The following is a 21,417-nucleotide window of genomic DNA, read 5'->3' on the forward strand; positions in this document are numbered from 1 at the left end:
AACAAACAAATGGGATAATAGGTACATTACACCTGTGTGGCAAGATGGCGCCTGTGTTTGGCTTAGCCGCTGCCGGCAGGACACTCTAAAAGAAATTTACCTTTCGGTTTTCAATTCAATTCAATTTTATTTGTATAGCCCAAAATCACAACAACAGTCGTCTCGATGGGCTTCGAAGTAAAACATGAACTCAAAAGGATCACGAATACAAAGAGTTCAATAGGAAAATACTAAAATGAACTAACAAACTGACTAAGCTATACTGGCATCCCTGCCCTTAGACCCCCCTTCGCGGTAAGGAAAAACTCCCCAAAAAAACGGATTCCGGAAAAAACGAAGAAACCTCAGGGGTGCCCACATGAAGGAGGGATCCTCCCCCAGGACGGACAGGCGATTTACCAGAACTCTTAGAGAAGAATTAACTTATCTAACCCTACACCTACATATATAAAAGTCCAGCAGACGAGCTTCATCCAGCCGTTGTTGGGGGGACAGTCAGGGGCGCGAGTCGAGCCAGAGACAGGAACCACAGCCAGGTGTAGGAGCAGGAGCAGAGGCGAGGTACTCGGTCAGGTACAGAGCAGAGACGAGCCAGAGATGAGCCAGAGGCAGGATCCACAGCCAGGTGTAGGAGCGGGAGCAAAGGCGAGGTTTTAGCATATTTTGTGCAAACGAGGTTTTAGCTGCTTTTATTTATGACCGCCTCACACTGCTGTCTATTGGACTGTCGCTGATCGGCAAAGAAACCTCTTCTTCCTGCACCCGCGTTCTCCGTTCCCTCCATCAGGGGCCTCCAGGCAGTGTCCTGACTGTAGCCCAAACGATGCTGTGCAGATCTCCGATCACTTGTCTCTCACTGAACTCTGTCCGGCTGGTTACTCCTTCATCGGACGGCCTCGGCCATCGGGTTGAGGAGGGGGAGTCGCCGCGGTCTTCCGGAGTCGTCTTCCGGAGTCGTCTCCTGTGCCGCTCGGTGAGAGTCGTTCACTTTTCTTTGTTCGAGCTTCAGGAGATCAAAGTCGGGAACAAGAACCCTCTGTACTGTGCTGTTGTCTACCGTCCACCTGGACCAAACAGCCTCTTTTTAAATGAGTTCACAGACTTTTTATCCTCCACTATTAAGCTGTCTAACCTGATCATAGTTGGTGATTTTAATATGCACATTAATGATGACTCTGACCTCTTTTCCAGAGGTTTCAGCAGTCTTATGGACTCTTTCAATTTTATTCAGCATGTGTCTGGGTCCACACATGTGAAAGGTGGCACACTCGACCTCGTTTTTACCTTAGGTGTGCATATTGACTCTATCTCCTATCAAATACTGATGTGGTAAAGTTTCAAAAATTAAGAAAACTCCACCACATCACATCAGTGAATGCTTTTCAAAAAAGCCCCCATCTATATTTTCTTTCAGTCTCACCTACTTTCAGCCACGTTCAGAGGACATAATCTGCTCGTTTATTGTTTGAAATCTTGTCCATATAGAATCTTTTCACAGTATAAAAACACAGTAATGCTTTTAAGCTGGGTTAGGGGGATCTCCTCAATCTTCATCTTGTCTTGCTTTTGTGGGTGTACAAATGCTCCACAGCCAGAGTGAGAAAAGTGGAGCAGGTTTTGTTGATGACTTAAGGGATGGGAAGCGCACCGGAGCCTCTAATGCACTGAGTATTTAAATAATCCCCGTGTCTCCTTTTTCCTTTTGATGCCTTTGTTCACTTGGAAAAGTTGAAATCACTACGCAGCCTGCACCTCCCTGCTTTTTGGGAGACGGACGGGAGAGAGTGAGGAGATGTTGAATCATGCCGTTGCATTTTTTTCCCCTCTGCATCCAGGTCCCAGAGCATGGAAGAACATCTGAAAACACTTCCCAAATCTTCTTGCTCCTGCTGCCGAATTCTGCTTTTTCCAAGCTCACGAGAAAGCAGCGCAAAGGGAACCAAGGAATAATCAGCCATGCTTATCTTCCTGCAGTACTGCAGAGACCCATAATGAGACTCACTCATCCATAGTGGAGAGCTTAATAATTCATTGTGGTAGCTTTGCAGGTGAACCCTATCACATTACAATTTAAAGCTCTTAAAGCTAGTATTGCTGAAGGGGAGTGCAGCACGGCTGAACAATGGGCTGAAGAACCCCTGAGCATACAGCTCTACAAACACCAGTTAGAGATGTTTTTATGCCCCCCCCCTAAAGTCCCAATCTGATGAAAATTGTGTTTTTGGTGATTTGAACATGTCTTTGTGGCATTTTTCTAATGATAAGGGTTTAAATAAAGTTAAAAATAGCATTTCTGAGTATTTCTTTATTCAAATTTTTATGAATCCGGAGCTGACAGAAACCTGCCGTTTGAAAAAGATCGTATTTGTCACGTAAAAAGATACAGTGGGCGGGCCACGACCTCCCTACTCTGCTCCATTCTGATGGATCCACTTGCAGACAAATAGATGTATGTGTAACTGGATGACTTCTACCTTGTGTTTAAGGAACCAAACGACGTTGAGACAGCAGTACTTTTTGAGACCACCTCCATTTATTGCAGATCTGCCATGTTTCTAAAGAGAAATGAACCAGAAATCACAGCGTCAGCTGTTCGTCTTAGCTCCTACAAGAGGGTGACAGGTGGAGGTTGAAAAGGAAACGTTCACATTGTTATAGTTTTCGTATTATTGTGTAACAAAAGTCAAATAATAACAGGATATTGGGCATAACTGAGATAAAATGAGGATCCTTATTGCTAACATTACAAGACACCCACCTCTCCCACCGGACAATAAAACAAAAAGCAGAGAGGGGAAGCAAGCGACAAATATATTAAGGTAAAACCAGCTAATAGGAATGAATGAAAGAGGGGCTACCAACCCATCCCTGATTACAGGGAGGAAAGAAACTTAGGGACAACCAATATTTAGAGTCATTAAACCAAAAGGACAGATCTCACCCCATTACACATGTACGCCATGTTTTACTCGTCTGAGCTGGAATCTGGGTCAAAACTGTACTTCTGGATTGCTCCGATGTTGCTCGCCATTTTTGTTGCACTGTCAAAGTTGGGTTGGGGTTGTGAGGGGCTAAACATGCAGGATTGAATATACAGAGAGCTCTCAGCAATGGAGAGGAGAAGAGAGGTGGGGGTAACAACTCAGACAGGAATGAAATACTGCGGCTCTGCAGAAACTGCCTTTTTTTTTGTTTAAAAAAACAGCATAATCTTAGTTAAGACTACTGGGAACGCTTTAAAAAAGGGTCAAAAGATGATCGGAGTAGGTTTTTAATAAGCTCTGCTCTGCAGGCCTCTACCCTATATGACCCATGACAGTCTGTGTAAGACTGCATTACATGAACCACACTAGAAGTAACAACAAACTGTTAATTCATTTTCTAAACTCTTTTTGTCTCTTTTGACGTCCCGGGGCCTATCCTGGCAGGGGATATCCTAGACAGGTCACCAGTCTGTTGCACACCAAGACACACTCACATTCACAACTTGAGAGAATTTAGACTAACCAATGAATCTATAAAGCATGTTTTTGGATTATAGGAGGAAACCGGAGTCCCTCTCATGCACAGGTAGAACATGCAAACTTCAGGGAACAGAAAGGTCCCCCATTGGTGTTCTGTTTCTGGGCCCCCAGCCAGGAGTTGAACCAGGGGCGCTAACTACTGCGCTACGACAAAACTGGTTCCGTTGTTCTTCGCAATTTTTAAGAACCATTTTGTCACAACCAACAACAAAATGGTTCTTGAAAATTGTGAAGAAAAACATATATATATTTTTTTCTTAGTTTGACAATGACCAGTGGGAAAAAATTGTCCTCCAGGAACAGGCATTAACATTCTGTTGGCACAGGAAAAGTACTCTGAACAAAAACCGTTTCGGCTTTATTTTGTCTCAAGGGCAACGAATTACAGTCCAGTCGTGTTTCACCCTCCCAAACCTGGCAGGGTTCCACTCAAAGTCTTGTAAAGAGGGAGAATATTAGTATTTCTGAGTCGACACGCTTGTTTTTCTGTGGACCTTTGCTCTGATTAAGGATCTCGACGAGTATGCTGGCGTCTTTTTTTTCTTCTGCGCTAAAAGTCATTTTCTCACCGAGAACCTTCAGGCATTCGATGAAGATGGGGTCGGCTTTGTCGGTGACCCCTGGCACCCGCTGTCTGTGAAGAGCATCCCAGATGGGTTGGACTGTGGCCCAAGCTTCCTCTTCTTCTTTCTTTGAGTCTGCATATCTGTTGCTCCCTCCATTCTCCACCTCACCCCACCCTCCCCGCAGGAAGAGCACGGGTCGCTTGGCACAAACGCCGTGTACAGCTGTGACCTTGCAGGTCTCCTTAATGGAGAACTTGGCATTGTTCCACAGCTTCTCAGCCAACAGACACCCCCCCCCCCCTTTCCCCTCCACACCCCCATCACCTCCTCTCCAGGTTGTACTCGCCTGTAACCCATTGCTCCCCTAACATCTCCACCCAGGAGCTGGGACGTATCAGATCAGAGACATTAATTATCACCCGCAACAGCGGCTGATAAGATCTCCACCACCCCCCTCCACTGGGGGAGGGGGGCACTGTAGAGCCATACGGGAATTTTCTGGGCTCCAATGAAGCCGTGCAACGAGATGACAGAAGCAGTCCTTGTTTGTGCGTTTGCTGGTGTTTGCACAGGCAACAAGGAGAAGTGCCAAAACATGCTGGAATCTCATTAGCTCCCTAGAACCTTTAGGGAATCAGTCTGATGGGATTAACTGATAAGAAGATCATTCACATCCGAGGGTATTATCTGTGGAAGAGAGAGGTTGGATCATCTCAGATTATGAACACACTTCCTACTATGAAGCAACAATAACATCATGGTGCACAGATTGCTTATCAGATGAAGTGTTTACTGTGTTTAATGAACTAAAAGCAGATGTTAGGATTAGATAAATATTGTTCATTTATTAAACTTGAATTGCCAAAATATCAATCAAGCCATTCTTTTGCTGAAAGATCAGATGAGATTAACAACAAAATCTCTAAAACTCTTTGTTTTATGTCTGATGATGCTATAAAAGAAAAAAGAAAAAACAGACTGATAGAAACCTATTCTGAAATTTGAAAATCTACTTTAGTAATTGCCTGCATGTATAAAAACTGTGGGGTTCTTTGCCATAGCAAAGTTCACCTTTTATAGTTTTACTGTTTTGGACATTTTTTGTGGAATTTTGCATGCTTTATTAGTTTTTAATTACTTTTCGCAGTGCATTGTGTTCTTCATCCTGATTGGCTGTAGACCTCGTCGACAAATCTCCTCCGTCCCGTTTCTCCAATCTAGAATGAGTGCAGTTCAGTTAAGAATCTTTCTATTAAATTGTGTGTGTTCATGAACACACACAATTGTTTTACCCTACAATTATCTGCACAAAGCCCATCGCCTGTTGTTGTGATTTTGGGCTACAAATAAACTTGAATTGAATTGAATTGAATTGAATTGAATTGAGAGAAAGACGTTTATGTATGTCTGAGAAAAGTGTGTTGAGAAGGCTTTTACAACCTTCAAACAACTGTAGTTAGTAATAATGTGTTTTCCGCGCATTATTATCAGAATGGAACATGATAAATAATAGTCTTTAATAGTCTTTATTTTCGATTAAAAACCAAAATAAAAAGTCAAAGCTTTAAGATACCAAACTGCTCTGGATAACCCAGAACTTCCCAGGTGGTGACATGGCCACAGGACATCACCGACTGGAGCATGAAAGTGAAATTGTAAAAAAGGAAAATCAATTCTGGCAGTCACAGGTTGCAGCAGCAGTGATCGTTTCTCCTTCAAGTGTTGCTGAACCAAGTTGTTAGGGTGGAAGATACATTTTTTAGCAACTGAGGAGAGGAACAGAGTGAGTCACAGTAATCCGGATGGGGAAAAAAGACTTTCCCCTGGTGTCTCTGAAATGAAAAAGGCTCATTTGAATACACTTCTTCTGTCTGCATGTGGTTTTCTTGGAGGTGCAATTGCCCAGTGAGGCAGATAAGAGTCCAGCTTAGCCGCCCATCACCAGACAGGTTAGAACATCAATTGGAGGATGCGAATAAAAGGAAAAAATTGTAAAAGATCAAACATTCTGTGTATAATAATTGATTTAGTCATATTGTTTACAAACAATTTCAGGTAAATCTTTAAGTAAGATAGACCTGGGGGGCTTTTTGAAAGAGGTGCTTTGAAGTTTGAAAATAAAGAAACAGCTAATGTTCTCAAAGTGGTAAAAAATAAAACAATCACACCTGATCCTTGTTTCTCCATCACTAAACGGAGGTGAACGTCTTCAGCTTTCCTCCATCGACTGTCATGTGATCATTACGGCTATACCGTGTTCACATCTAACGTGATTTGCATCCTCTGCCTCTGTTTAGAAGTGCGTCAAATTCGCAGCTCAGTGCTCGTCCAAATGTGTGTTCATGAACCTGCCACTCCACAAAGACGTTGGTAATCCCGTCTCCACGTCTGGGTTCATGAGATCATTCAGAGACTCTCCCACCCAGAACAGTGAGGTTCTCCATCTACTGCAGGAACTGCGTCTGAATGATGCTTTCAGCGCTACTCCTATCTCTCTGTGACCCAGTTTGATGTCCCGCATTAATCCGAGGAGGGAAGAAGTAAATATAGAATAGAGGACTGTTTGAGTAGCTTTTTATTACTGTCTTAATACAAATTAGCAAAATATCCCTAAATTTGGAAGAACAAATGGCCTTGACCAGCCTGTCCTCCACGCTGGTTTGGACATTAGCTACATCATGTCAACATGTCACTGTCATAGATGTTTCTTTTATTGGTTGATGCAACACTTGGTTTCACCAAAGTTCAGATATTTAAACTTAAAAAACATTGTGTCCGAATTTTTGCCACACTGCGTTGTTGTGCTGCCGCTACCAGGCGTCTCCATCGCTGTTTCTTGTGAGCTACCACCCTATTTGTTTTGGAGCTAACCCTGCTTCAGTAGATGCTGATTACCTGGATAAAGTGAGCCCAGACACCTGATCCAGGTGACCAGTTATTACTGAAGCTACAAAACAAGCAGGGCGGTGGATCACGACCAACAGGGTTGGAGAACACTGCAGAGACTAGCGCGGCATCTGACGCTCAAAATGCACAGCAGGACCTCTGAATGCATCTTTATATTGACTTTACATTGAAAATGGACAAGTCCTTTTCTGTGTAAATACAGCTCCATGTTTTATTTATTTTTAATCACTAAATTACCTAAAAATGTTTCATCTCTGGGTTTCACAGTAGATAAAAGGCTAAAGTAAGCTTTTAAGCTTTTTTAAGATGACTTTGGGAATTCAAGCTCCTTTAGTTTGGAAATTTAATTAAAATGCTTCACTGCTACCGTGTGTACTTGAAAAGTATCTACTGGTGTCAGAGTTTGTGCTCACCGAGTACACGATGGCAGAAAAAAAAGTGTTCTGACTTATTTAAAACAAAAAAGTCAAAATTCTGCTGGCTGCAGTCATGACTGAAAAAGAAATTCAAAAAATGTTAAAGCAAAACACCCACAGACATCTGCGGCGCTGTCGAGGCTTTCAGCAGACATCGTGTCTTTCCTGGATTTAAGGCACAAACAAGGGATGAAGAACATGTTGTTCAAGAAATGGGATGTGATCTCTTTTCAAACTGATTCTGGGTTCTGCTTATGTTTGAGCAAAGCGGAGCGACTGATCATTTGTGTCGTTCAGGAATGAAATCTTCATTAAAAATATTTTTTAGACTTTTTGGGCAACCTTGAAACTGTCATTCATAGCTGACGGGAGGAAAAGAGCTGCATGGGGATTCAGACTTTTTCTCTCCAAATTTTCCATACTTTTTTTGAACACTTGTTGAATATGTATACCTATGATTTGTGTTTTTATGGTTGACAAGCGTCCTGAAACTGTTGCAACACAACCTGCATCATTTGAACATTTCCATCCATGGTATTTAATAATAAAATGACTAACCATAGAAAATAGCAGCTACAGCACATTTTCTGTGGAAATGGTTTGAATGTTTTGGGTCCTTTAGCTATTTTCAATAACACCACTCTCCACTTCCATCCCATCATTCTAGTCATTTTGGAACTTTTGATCAAGGCCATTATTGAATGTTGTGAGTGTGTGTGTAAGGCTGCAGAATAACTCATGTACGGTGGATTACAAAGGTTCATAGTAATCAGTCGACTAAGATTTATCCTCTTCTTAAATATGTGCATATTAAGTGACATTAATGACCTTTCCCATAATTACTTGTGGAGCTGTGTCTTTCAACTTCAGATCCATTTTCTAGCTCTAAAAAGTTTTAGAAAAAACATCTAGACAGGGTCTGACATCCACCTAGCAGCAGCTCCAAAATTCAACAGAAATTCTTCTGTAGATCAAAGAGAAAATGTTCTCTATTCAAAAATGGTCATATGAGAGCTGGAACATCAAATGTTTTCCAGCAAAAGGTTTGATTTTGTAGATTTAAAAAAACAAAAATCATTTTCAAGACTTTTGTCACTTTTAGATGCAATGATGTGGCTGAGCTGTGGTTTTATTCAACTCCACCCTGATCTCAACCAGATTTTTGACCATCTAAGACACTTTGAGAACTCGTCTGGCCTTCTTTTTTTTTCCATGTTGGTGGGACCCGCAAGAAATACCACAGAGCAAACCTCACCAGGAACGACTTTACAGTGATGTTATCCGTGTTTGAAACTCTGAGATCAGAGCTTTACATCTAAAGCCACATACAGTATATTCTCTCAAACTGTTGAACGTTTTCTCTTGCTCTGCTGCACACAACTGAAAGCCTTAGTCACATACCCCCAATGGAGTTTGACCCAAATGGAGGTTGACCTGTATGGGTGCCGTGGGACTTTGGGTTGTCCGGGTCCGTGAAGGGTCGTAGAGAGGAGCGCAGGTGTGTCTTACAATGGAACATACCATTGTCATGAGCCTAATCCAATCCAATCCACTTCATTGATAGAGCACATTTCCCAAACAAACAGTTTCCAAAGTGCTGTACAGAGACTAAAATTAGTTACACATTATTAAACAAAATTTTAAAAAAAGCAAAATACAACAACAAAATGGATAAAAAGAAGATAAAAACACAGAGGACCACACAGCTCATGCGTGTATGTGGTAAATGTGTCGTAAAGGATAATGTAAGTCGCACGCACTAATGATGCACGGGTGATGCTGTTGTAAAGTGCCCTTACGTCACATTTTAGTCGTTAGTAAGGTGTGAGCATTGGCTCCTTACGCCCATAAGCTGCATGTACGGTGTGTGCACATGATATGTAAGTGCCAGCAGGACGCCTGTAGGATGTCAGAAACTACACTCAGGTTGGAAAAAAATCCAAATCTGAACCATATCCCTACGTCTCACCTGCTCTATAAGGCTACGTTCACACTGAAGGCTGAAACGACCCAATTCCGATTTTTTTTTTTTTTGCCCCTATGCGACCTGTATCTGATTATTTCATGACAGTCTGAACGACACATCTCCGATCTTTTAAAATGCAAACCAGGCCACTTGGGTATGTCATTGAGACGCTACACACGTCTTAATTCTGCGTTGAAGTAGGCAGGAACGAGAACATAAACATCAACCATGGCGGACGATGCTGCTGAGACACGTCAGTGGAAGGGATTCATATTTGGGGTGATCGCTCTATTCAGGCCAAACTTGAGGGCTCTTATCGCAGCTTTTGAAAATATTTCCAGCGAAATGCCCGAGCGTGGTGTTGAACCTTTCCCGTGATGACTTTTTTTTCCCCTTTCTGACAGTGGTCAGAAGCACGGGACTAAGGTTGTGACTAAGGTTTAAACAACATTGAGATTTTTTACAATATGCATTTAAGAAGACAGTGTAGCATAAAAGATGTTATAGATTTTCATTCTCCCACCTGTGAGCAAAAACACTCCTGCAGTGTTTTATATTGAAATAAATGGGGGACAAACCCTATTTGATAAATCTGAAACCATTGTACAAGCTGCCATTCAACACTGAGGTTTTACTTTTGTATGACAAACAGCCATTGACAAAAATGATCATAATCACAGACTTTTCTCAGATTTCTCTTTCATAATCTGCATCTCTTTGTTTGCCATTATTCCCAAAATACAGCCATTTATGCAGTTTAACAATCCTAACAATAATTATTTGTCTGTTGTGAGTTCTACTTGGCAGTAAAAAAAATAAAAACTCACCTGATCTGTCCTATGAATCATATTTCCCGTCCTGACATGGGTCTTAATGATGCCTCGATGAGGGAGGAAGGCAGTTGTGTTCTTTAGTGTTGTTCTTTTCATGTGTACTCTTCAATTTTGTTATGCCATGAATGGAAACCAGAACACAAAGAAAGCAGATACATGTGTTTTTCTTTGATCTGCAGCACACGGCTGTTACTTTTTCTGGCTCTGAAGAGGTGATGAAATGTCAGTGTTGCATTTAGAACTTGTTGCTTTGTGCCAAAGTGGATGAGAAAAAAAATCTGCGTGTTTTTTTGAAACTTTTATTTAGTTGTATATAAAATTTTTACTTTAACAATGTAAAGCAGAAAAAGAACAATGGAAACGCAGCTCATTAGTCGACCAACTTGTTCTGACACACAGCCAGGGAAGAAAAATTAATGACATTTTCCAGCTGCTGCTTGCTAAAAAATGAATGAGATGAGCTTTTATAAGGCAATAGTATAAAAAAAAGACAAGAAAAGAAAAACCTCTCTTTTAGCCTTTTTAAGGATAACTTTGACATGGGAGGCATTTGTGGTTGAAACAATAAAAGATTAGCAACAACATGGCCTGTCAATAATGATACACTTACATGTATTGATATGCTGAAAGCCTAAAGAACGACACGTTTGTCTGAAGGCTTAACACTGATCAATACACTAGCTAGATTCAATGGCATTATGTTCAGCTGCTGTCACAGCAGGCGACATCGTGTCGCTCTGGATCATTTGTTTATTTATAGCTGTGTTACTACCACATGATTGTATCACACTCTTGCTTTTTATTTTACAGAGCTAACATAAATGCCCAATATAGTGTAGAAAAAAAAAAAAAAGTGGAATTTTATATTTTTCAACAAGTCTACTGGATCATCAGAGTGTAAAAAAGAAACGCAAATATCAATAAACCCCAAAATGTTAAGTCAAATATTCATATATATATATATATATAGTATATATTTTGAATAGTTTGATCTATTATAAAGGCGTTCCCAGTAACCTTTCAATTAATTGAACCAGAATTTTAAAAATTGTTGTTTTCTTAGGACATAGTTTCTGCAGGGCAGTAGGGGTTAATCACAAACTCACCTCTGAGTTGTAGGTGGGACTTTTGACACAGAGCAAGCCTGTCCGCACTTCCTGTCAGCCGACTGTTCACAGCGGTTCTCCAAGGAGCTTACAGCCCCTCGCACCTTCGACCTAAGTTTAGCAGTCCAGAGAAAGATGGCGAGCAACACTGGAGCTATGCCACTGTAGAGTTTTAAGCCAGATTCCAGCATACATGGATCTAGTTGTCTACAAGTAGATGCATCAGAAAAGGGCGGAGCAGAGGGCTTGTGCTGAGTGTGTTTTCTACATCAAAGCTCAATTCCACAGGAAGGCAGTGATGTGATAGAAATGGTGACGAGGGCTTATAAGAAACTGCCTTCAAAGATGTTTTCCAAACTGTATAAATGTCTGTTGAAAAGTAATGGTTCTGATTCGTTGTACTTAAAACAGAAGTGGGAGATAGAAATGCAGGTTAACATCTCAGAGGATGACTGGTATTCAATCTGACATCTACAACATACCTCAACAAGTTCCAGACAATGGAGAGAATTCGGGTGGAAAAATGTAACAAGGTTCTTTATCAGTCCTCACTTAAAGAGCAAACAGCTGAAGACTCCACAACAATGCTGGAGACTCTGTGGAGGCGCCAACGCCAATCATTTACACGTCTTCTGGACATGCAGTAAAGTTCTTCCCTTCTGGCAAAGCATCATCAAAACCTTGCAGGAAATACGAGGGTATGAAATACCCGCGGACCCACGGATACTAGACCTAGGACTGTTACCAACCAGAGTGATTCCAACAGAGCACAAGTATCTTTTTAAAGTCATGATCATGGCGTGCCAAAAAGCTATGAGGAAATTGGCTTAAAAGTGAACCACTAAGACTGGATCAATGGAGAGACATTATGGAAGAGATCTGTTCTATGGAAAAAATGACATTTCACTTACGGTTCAAAGCTGAAACTCCAATGGAGGAAATGGAAGCAATATGCAGCCCGCTCAGAACTACTTTTTGTTTTACCCCACTTGTTCAACTTTGTTTGCTTGTTTTGTTTTTGTGTATTTTATTTCATTTTATTTCTTTACTTGATTGTGTTTTTTTTTATCTTTATTTGTTTGTATTTTAAAAGTGCAAAACGTAAAATAAAAAGTAAAAACAGTTTTCATTGTTTCAATTCATTCAGTTCAATTCAATTTAATTCAGTGTTTTTTATAGATAACATTGAATCGCAACACAGTTGTCCAAAATAATGCTTGAATGCTTCATGGATCACCATGCCATCTATTTACTTTTCTATATTTGAAAGAAAAAAAGCTACAACTTTTTTCCTTCATCTGTGGGTTGAGCGTGTTTGAAAATGTCTGCATCTGGAAAGAAAACCGCAGATTTCACTTTAGGATGGCTGCGATGCATTTTAATGATACGGTGTGTGAAATCAGGCCTAATCACATGAATGCAGTTTGACTGTAGACACTGAGTGTGACACATGAGCTATTACTGAACTTCAACGTTAAAGCAGCTGGTGCAGCTTTATTTATTCCATGTCTAAATCCCATCACTTACATTATTACATTTCTTTTCTGGACTACTTTTTCTTCATCTTCTGATCATGATCTAAACACGTACGAGGATCCGCTGAGAGCGTCAAGAATCCCCGTCCACATGATTGTTCCCCTGAGTTGGTGTTGAGCTTTGCCAGACTTCATTTTAAAACTGTGAATCTATTGGAGAAAGTCTGACACCACGTCAGTTTATAGCTCATTTATCGTTATAGGATAAAAGGAAAAAAATATGACTTGAAAAGAAACGCTGCAATAGGGAAAGAACTAAAGAGGAGGCATAAAAGAAAGGAGGGAAGTGAAAAGGAAGTGGCTCTCTACGGATGGTTTGTCATTTGAGGTGAGACTGAACAGAACAGAGGTAAACAATGGATGTTTGGTAAAAGGCAGAAGCAGTCAGGCAGGCAGTAATAAAAAAAGAGGAAAAAAAGAAGGAAAAATAAAAACAGCCGCGAGTCTTTCTTAGGGGAAGCTGCCAGAGTCTATTTGTCTGAGTGTGCAGCACACTGTCAGCTGCCATAACTACCCATCAACCCCCTTGGATTTTTCTGCCCCAACAATTCCCTGTAGTCTGGTGAGTGTGTATGCATGTACATTTGGTGTATGACTGTCGGTGTGTGAGTGTGTGTGTGTACGTCTGTCACATGGCCCAGGCCGGTGTGAGGGCTTGTTTGAAGTCTTTGAGAGAGATGCAGGTACTGATCCCAGATGACATTCTTGACTGTGTTGTGGCGCCTGGAGTGTTGACCCGCTAAGGTGGCAGTGCCGACACAGGCCATCTGTCTCAGCTTATCTGGATCTTCTCATCCTCCTGCTCAGACACAATGTTTGCTTTTTCCTCCTGTGAAGATCGCAGTTTCAAATTAAAGGCTGTCTCCGAGCATACCATCAAAACTAAGGTTTCAACAAGCTGAATCACAGCTTTCCCATCCCTTTCAAGCAATTTCTTCAACTCTATTGGAAAGTCACTGTATTTTATGGATTTAGTGTGTCCAAATATTTCTATGGATGATTAGGAGCAATTATAATGTCAAGAATAAAGCATTATTTTATTTTATTTACATACTTAGTTTAAAATCAATTTTTAATATATGAATTAAAATCTTGAGTATATTCAATACATCTATGTATTTTTCAGTCTTTTTCCTTAATTTTAATTTCTGAAATTTGTTTGGATTAAACGGATCAAAATAAATAAAAAAGAAATCACATTTGTATGATATCAATATATTGAGTTTTACAAAAAAGAAAACGTCTTGTAGCTCTACTAATTCCACCTTAACAGTATGTTTTTTTATTTTTATCATACATTTACAGAAGTTGTTTCCATTTTTGGACAGCCACCACCATTTGTAAAAATCACAAAGTATTCAAGCATAACTGTGTACCAAATGTTTTAAAGAGAGCCTATTCTGGAAAATGAATTGGACCTAAAGAGGCCATTTGCTGTAGAAGAGGGATAAGGTATACCGGCCAAATGTTTTACTTTTAGTTAAACAAAAATGAAGCCAGAAAAACGAGACCACTGAAGTATCCCTTATATGAATATTTAAGTACGTTATGATTTAGTTTGTTTTGCACTGGCAGGACCTGAATAATTTACAATCATTCAGTTGGCCTCTGCTATGTAAAAATCCTCCTGGAACACCAGATCACCCCTCCTCTGCAGTTGGGTGTCCGCTAATATTAACCCTTGTGCTATCCTAGGCACTTTAACATTGGGAGTTGGGTCATCTAGACCCACTAGACAGTGCTCTGAACCTTTTTTCTCCCATAATTTATGAACCTCACTGGTGTCCATGGATTACATGAAATCTTTCCACCTTTATCCACCTTTGTCATGGGAGGGAGAACACGTCAATGTAAGGGTGGGGTCAGCTTGTTTTTAGTAAAGCATATTGTGATTCTAAAACATATATTTAAGGTTTTCTGCAGGAGAACTAAATTCATAGGATAAAATAAAGCATACAATGAGCATTTTTCTCACCTTTATACCTGTCTGCTCTGTTTTTGTCTTTGAATCTGATTGCTTGGAGTCTATTATTTCCTCTGGTGTTTTTGCTTCTGTCACTCTTTCCTGTCCTCTCTGACTTTCACCTGTCATAGCAAACTGTGACAAGTTTTCATCTCCAGATTCTTCTTGTTGCTTGCTCAGTACGGGGAATTACATAAAAAAAAATCCTAGACTGTTGTCATTAATGAACCTTTCTGATGAAAATAGGGTTTTTTGGTATTTTTAACATGTTCTTGTGGCATTTCTCTGATGAAACAGGACATAAATAGAGAATAATTAGGGTAAACATTGCTTTTCTGAGTATTTCTTTATTCAAATTGTTGTGAATCTAAAGAAGACAAAGAGATGCTGTTTGAAAAATCACTAATTTGTGGCATAGAAACTACGCTGGGCATCCCACAAGCTCCAGTGGGAAGGGTGAGGTTGCTTATTGCCAACAGTCCCACCGATAACCCGGAGGCAAGTTTCTAATAAACCTCCACTGCTCTGCAGAAACTATGTCTTAGAAAACCACAGTTTTTTTTTTTTTGTCTCATTTTGGCTAAAAACAGCATCATCATCATAACTTAAAGACCACTGGGAATGCTTTGAAAATAGATCAAAAGATGATTGGAGTGGGTCTTTACAAGGCAGATAATGTGGTGGTCATACTGGAATGAACAAATTATGTTCTAACAGTCTTAAGTAGATTTTTTTCCAAATGTGAAAATGGATCAGTTTTACCCCGAACACAATATAGGTGTTAAAATTAATTGAATTATAGCAATCATAAATACTTTTAGCTTTATCTCTTCTATTTTATTTGGTTTAGTTTTTCATCCATCAGCCCAGGCCACATATTTGTCCTGCCCCTTTAATCCTGTTGGCCTAGCAAACCTTTTACAATTAGAAATGATCTGAATTAAGCAAGAACTGAAATTGGCTTGTGGTCTTTGTTGTTGAAATGAACGGAAATGTTTTTGTACTCACCATAAAACTTGAGGACTCAGCGATTTATTTAAATCCCATCTGTCAAACTTCAGGCCTCGAGTCCTACATTTTTCCAACTAACCAGCTTCTCATTGTCGAAACACATCTAATCCAGGAAATCCTCAGCAAGTAGGCCTGGGATTCTAGGAAACCAGCAGGACGCTGAACCTCGATGTCTGAAGCCCGACACCCCTGATTAAACAATCGACCTGCCTGCAATGCAACCTGATGGAAGCGAAGTGATGCTCAAGCCTTGTTTTCTTCCTGAAAACCACAAGTGAGTTGGGATAAAAAGTTAATGAAAGACGTTTCATCTGTGATGAAACAAAGCTTTTGACGTTACTGGATATTTAAACAGCACAACAAGGTTCTTTTTCACATCCTAACTGTTTTTTTAAATAAGATTCATGTATTCATTTCCAGTGTTTAATGGTTTCCAACGGTGGTGTCTGCGTTGAGATTTTTTATTATTTTGAATTTTCTCCTGGAAAACTGTTTCTATGTTGAGGTCATTTGCAAAGAGGATGGATATTTTTGATTTTGACCTCATAAAATGAATGCAGCTCCACTACATCTGAAAAAAAACAACAAATCAAATTTTACAAGCTTTGTTTAAAGAGCCCTAAACAATATAATTTGCTTTTATTTTCCAAAGGTTCAATACATTTACAAAGGAGGCAGTTTTGTCTCTGCATAAAAATCAGAGGTTGAAGCCACATGACAGCCAGCTGTTGGCACATCTGTCAGAATTTGAATGAACAGAGGACCTCCACAGAACCCTTCCCCACATGTTTGCAGCAGTCCTACTGTCAATTCAGCTCCCTCTCACTTTGTGGAGAGGGTGACAGAGTGTGAAAGGTACAGCCTTCACCTTTAAATAGGGTAAACCTACCGCTCATCCAGTGCAACATTTTGTGTCAAGGGTTGTGAATCAAACTCGCTGTTGGCTGTTAGTCTGGAGGTAAATGTAACTGTCAGCTTCTATGACTTGCAGACAATATTCCAGTAACAGACTGCTGTCTCTGTCTAGACGTGTTTACCCAAGGAGAAAAAAGAGATTTCCGCAGACCAGCCTTAAATAACACATCTGATGGGGTTTTCTTCCACAGTATCAGCCTGTAATAGTTCACATGTAGTGTTCACCCACCTGTATTTTTATTTACCGTTTTCTCGTGAAGGACAGCAACTCCAGGTGCAGCGAGGAGCGATGCAAATCAATCACTTTATCTTGAGTGAGATAATTTATGATGTGCTCGGAGGGTTACGGTTTCAATCTCCGCCATGTTCCTACTGTCATGTCCCATGTTTAGGGCTGTCATCAGTCTTCATGAGGCGCCCCGCTTCACTCCTGCTGTCCCCGTCCTAGGAGCCACGATTTATCCCACAAATAATTGATTATGACAGCTTGCATGCAAACAGAAAGAGAACTAAACATGATTAATCACTTTGTTCGATTAATTAGAGCGGATGATGCATTTTAAGCACCAGTCTCACAGTGGATGATCACTGGAGAGAAGCCCATATAATCAGCAGACCTACACCTGGGACTGCGCAGAAAAATCCAACGGTCATTTGAAAAGATTTTCTCGACACTATCTGGGGACAAACAGTAATGCTTCTCTATTTTGTTTGATCGGATTTGGAAAAGGTACTTAATGCATGTAAATTAAAGGGACAATGATTGACTTTTTATGCGAGGATACTGCTTACGCCCTTTGAAATGTATTTTATGCCATTAAAAGTCCAAGAGCAAATTGTGGAAAGCGCGTTGCCCTGTCTGACTTTCCTTGATATTCAAAGTAATACAATACAATTCCCACTGAAAATTGCAAATCAGATCACATAAGCAGGTTCACAAAAAAGCAATTAAGATTCAGTGAAACATGTAATTTAATCAGACTGAAAAGGAAATATATTAAGGTTAAAAGTGCAGAGTTTTGCCCTTTTTTCCTTGCCCATTATTCAAATGAAGTCACCAGTCAAATAGGGATTTTGATGGGCACAAAACTATCTGGAATGACAGACAGCGTGGACTCACTTAGACAATTTACGCCTCTAAAATCAGCTTGTCTGATAACATGAGGAAGGCTTGTCAAGCATTCACTTGTTTCACTGCTCTCTCGCTCAGCATTCTGCTGTGACTCTGCATCAATTAAACTTGCCATACAACGATCCATATGAGTAAAGCATGCTCTTGTCGGACCAGGCATTAAGTCAATTACTGCCAAATTACAACAAATTAGATGGAAATAGACATCAGATGTCAATATAAAAGGAATGCCTTCACTTCCTCAGGTAATGTCTGAGGACGTTCACTTTGACTTCTTAAGGAGAACTTCTGATTTTGCATAGTTGAACCTACATTTGCAAAAGCATTTTTAATAAATCCCTTTTATGATTAATACTTAATTCTAAATATATTCATTGTGTTAGTTGGTCCTTTTATCCCTGGTCTGGCATGGGCCATCAACAACTCCCTGCCATCGTCTTTTGTCCTGGGCGATCCTTTCCTGCTCCCTCTAGGTTCCTTCTCCAGGAGTTCCTTGGTCTTCCTCAATTTCTCTGCCCCTGAGTATGCCAGGTGAGTGTTCCTCAGTGTCTCTCTTCCCTCTGGTCTCTGGTTTGTTCTTTGCCAGAGCTCTGTGTTGCTGAAGGTTTCCAGCCAGTGGATCTAGATATTTCATCTTTGACAAGAATTTCTAAAAGTCTGTTATCTCTTGTTGGTGAGTTTTGTTGTTCAGCATGTTTTAGAGTCGCACATAAGGACAGAGTTAATGTTTGAGTTGAACAGGTAAATCGCGTTGTGATGAGGTGGGGTCTCCAGATGTTTTTGAGGGTGATGAAGAGTGCCCTTGCTTTTCCAATGCTGGGTTTTAAGTCCATGTCCATTCTTCCCTGTTGGTGCACCACACTGCCAAGATACACACAGCTCTCCATTTATTCTGAGCTACTTGTTGTCAAGCTATCCTGGCTCTGTGCTGGTTGAGTGAATCTTTGGGATCTTGGTCTTCTGGGGTGGATATGGAGCCCTACTTAGGAAGCAAAGAAAGCTAGACTTGATGTTCTGTCAACCATAGTGAGTCAAAGCTTAGATTTTAACCAGTCAGGTGTTATTGTGTTTAAAACCAGGTCTCTCCAAGTCTAGAGGAAGAAGGTGATTTAAGCTGCACACATATTCAAGGTGAATTTATAAAAACTATAAAAAACTATATTTATACAAACTTGATGCGCTTCAAGACTTGGAATTGTATTTATGTAATATTTGCTGGGTAAACTGTTTTTATGTAATAATTCTGTCTTATTTTTTTTAATTTTTTTTATGATTGCTTGAATATAATACTTTATACAATGCCAGAATAGAATGCCTTTATTGTCACTGTGCACATGTACAATTTGCATTCTGCGCGTATACAATGAAATGAAAAAAGACGCTCACTATTCAGTGCTAACATGCATAGAAAATAATTTCACAGAAATAATAGAATAATAACATAATTTAACAAAAATGAAGAATACAATATTCCAAGTACCAAAAGATTTACAAAGGTGCAAGAGGTGCAAAATGTGCAATAGAAAATAGAAAATTTCCACAGAGAGGAAGTAGTTAAAACAAAGCAAAGAACAGTTATGTCCATGATGGCAGAGATATATTGCACTTACAATATTGCACATTGATGGAATGTAGGAGCCATATTGAATCCTTTCATCCAGTCGGTGTCGCTATTGTCATCTTAATGGTAATTATAAATACAGGTTGATGATCTGACTTCAGACGGGTGGGTTTCCGCCAGAAGGGCAAAATGTTTTGGCTGAGGCTGCGGTAAGAAATGCATAACCCACAACTACAGTTTACATCACAAATACTTTCATTTTTGCTCGTCATTTACGAAAATGACAGTTTAGTTTGCTTAGCCGTCAGCCAGGTCATGTTGGTGTTATTTCATGCTCTAGAGCTCCTACTAATGACCCATAAATATTGTTTATTCACATTAGATCCTTTGTAAAGTATAGTGATTGGACTGTAGCACGTCAGATAAGCTGTGGTTCATTTTCCGATGCAACGCCGTCCAGAAAGTTCTACTTTGCACGTGTGACCACTGAATTGCAATGACATACCTCCTTTTACTTTAGTATATCTGGTATATTCTATTAAATTCACAGAAAAAAATACATGCAGATGTTTTTGTATCAACTAATAACCATTTCCACTTTTTCTACCCATCTAGAATAAGAGTAATGTCATGGAACCTATACTTGTACTTGTTGCAAATGATAATAAAGGCGGTTTGTTAATTTATTTCTTGAAACCACAAAATATATGGATGACTAGCACTTCCTTTATATGACATATTGATTTTTACCTCCTTGTATAAGTTCCTTTACAATATTTACAGGAATCATTTCCTGACCCAGACTGTGTTGCACAGTTTGGGTTGCTATGGGTCATTCTGGCCAAAGGTCCCAGTCCATTTTCAGGCTTTGACATTGTAGTAAAACACAGATTGGCAGTCATGGTGAGATCTTGAAGTGAGCTGAATGCTTTTCTGCTGAGTGGGTCTCTCCAAAAGCCTAGCTGAAGCTATTGCACCATCACCAACTTTAATTTGCTTTATCCCAAACATGGATCCATCCTCTCTTCTGCACTGTAAGGGGTTTTTCATCTTAAGGTTTACTGTTAATGCAACAGGGTTGTCTCTGAAACAACCCAGGTGAACAAAAAAATAGACAGTTATTCTGCTTTAGAGAGGGTTTTTTATAGATATAAATAATTGATAAATATAAATAATGGAGTTTTCAGCAGACCTCCATGCATGAATTGTTTTTGAGTTTACATTGAACGTCACTTAGTCGAATAAAAAGGCGAAGACCCTGACAACTAACAAATGTAAACATGGCAGGGGAGTGTGGCTCCTCCCATGTCACCATGGCAACCAGATATCCTTGAGCACCGACAAGTGCCAGGAGCATTAAACACATATTCAGTCTGTGCTTGTGTACTCGATGCTCGGGAAAAGTGAAATCTTGACAATTAATCTTTCCAGCATGCAGCAATTCCCTTTTTAGTCAGCATCTACTTAAAAAAATATTAACTTTTCCTTGTAAAGCAACCTTGCAGTTTCTTATTTAGTAATATGTAATATTCAAAGCCCACTATTTGTTATCTAAACTGTGCTTTCCTTTGCTCAATGGGTCCTAGGGCTTCACTTCTTCTCTGCTCCGCCTGGACGTGGATCTTTAAGCTTCCAGGGTCCTCAAGTTCTCTTCAGTCCCACCAGAACAAACTCAAAGGCGATTTTTCCGGTTTGCCAAAAGCATGCTCTGAGCTCACTCCTGTTAGTCATCCTGTTGTTCAGGTGCCAAAACTGTCACTTTTGGTTTTGAATACATTTACTTTGCGTCACCGACTCTTGTCTCTAACCTGTTGTGGTCAAAATATCCCGAAATAATATGCATTACTGTCATTAGGGTGATTTTATGTGGTGAAGCAAAAACTTGTTTTTCCACCTTCATTTATTCACTTTTCCTTCCTGAAGCTGATTCATTCACTTTACCTCTTTTTTGTATTAACTTTTGTCCTTCATGCAAATTTCTC

The sequence above is a fragment of the Oryzias latipes genome, chromosome 3, assembly GCF_053564925.1.
Source record: "Oryzias latipes strain Hd-rR chromosome 3, Olatipes_Hd-rR_3.1".
Lineage (NCBI taxonomy): Eukaryota > Metazoa > Chordata > Actinopteri > Beloniformes > Adrianichthyidae > Oryzias > Oryzias latipes.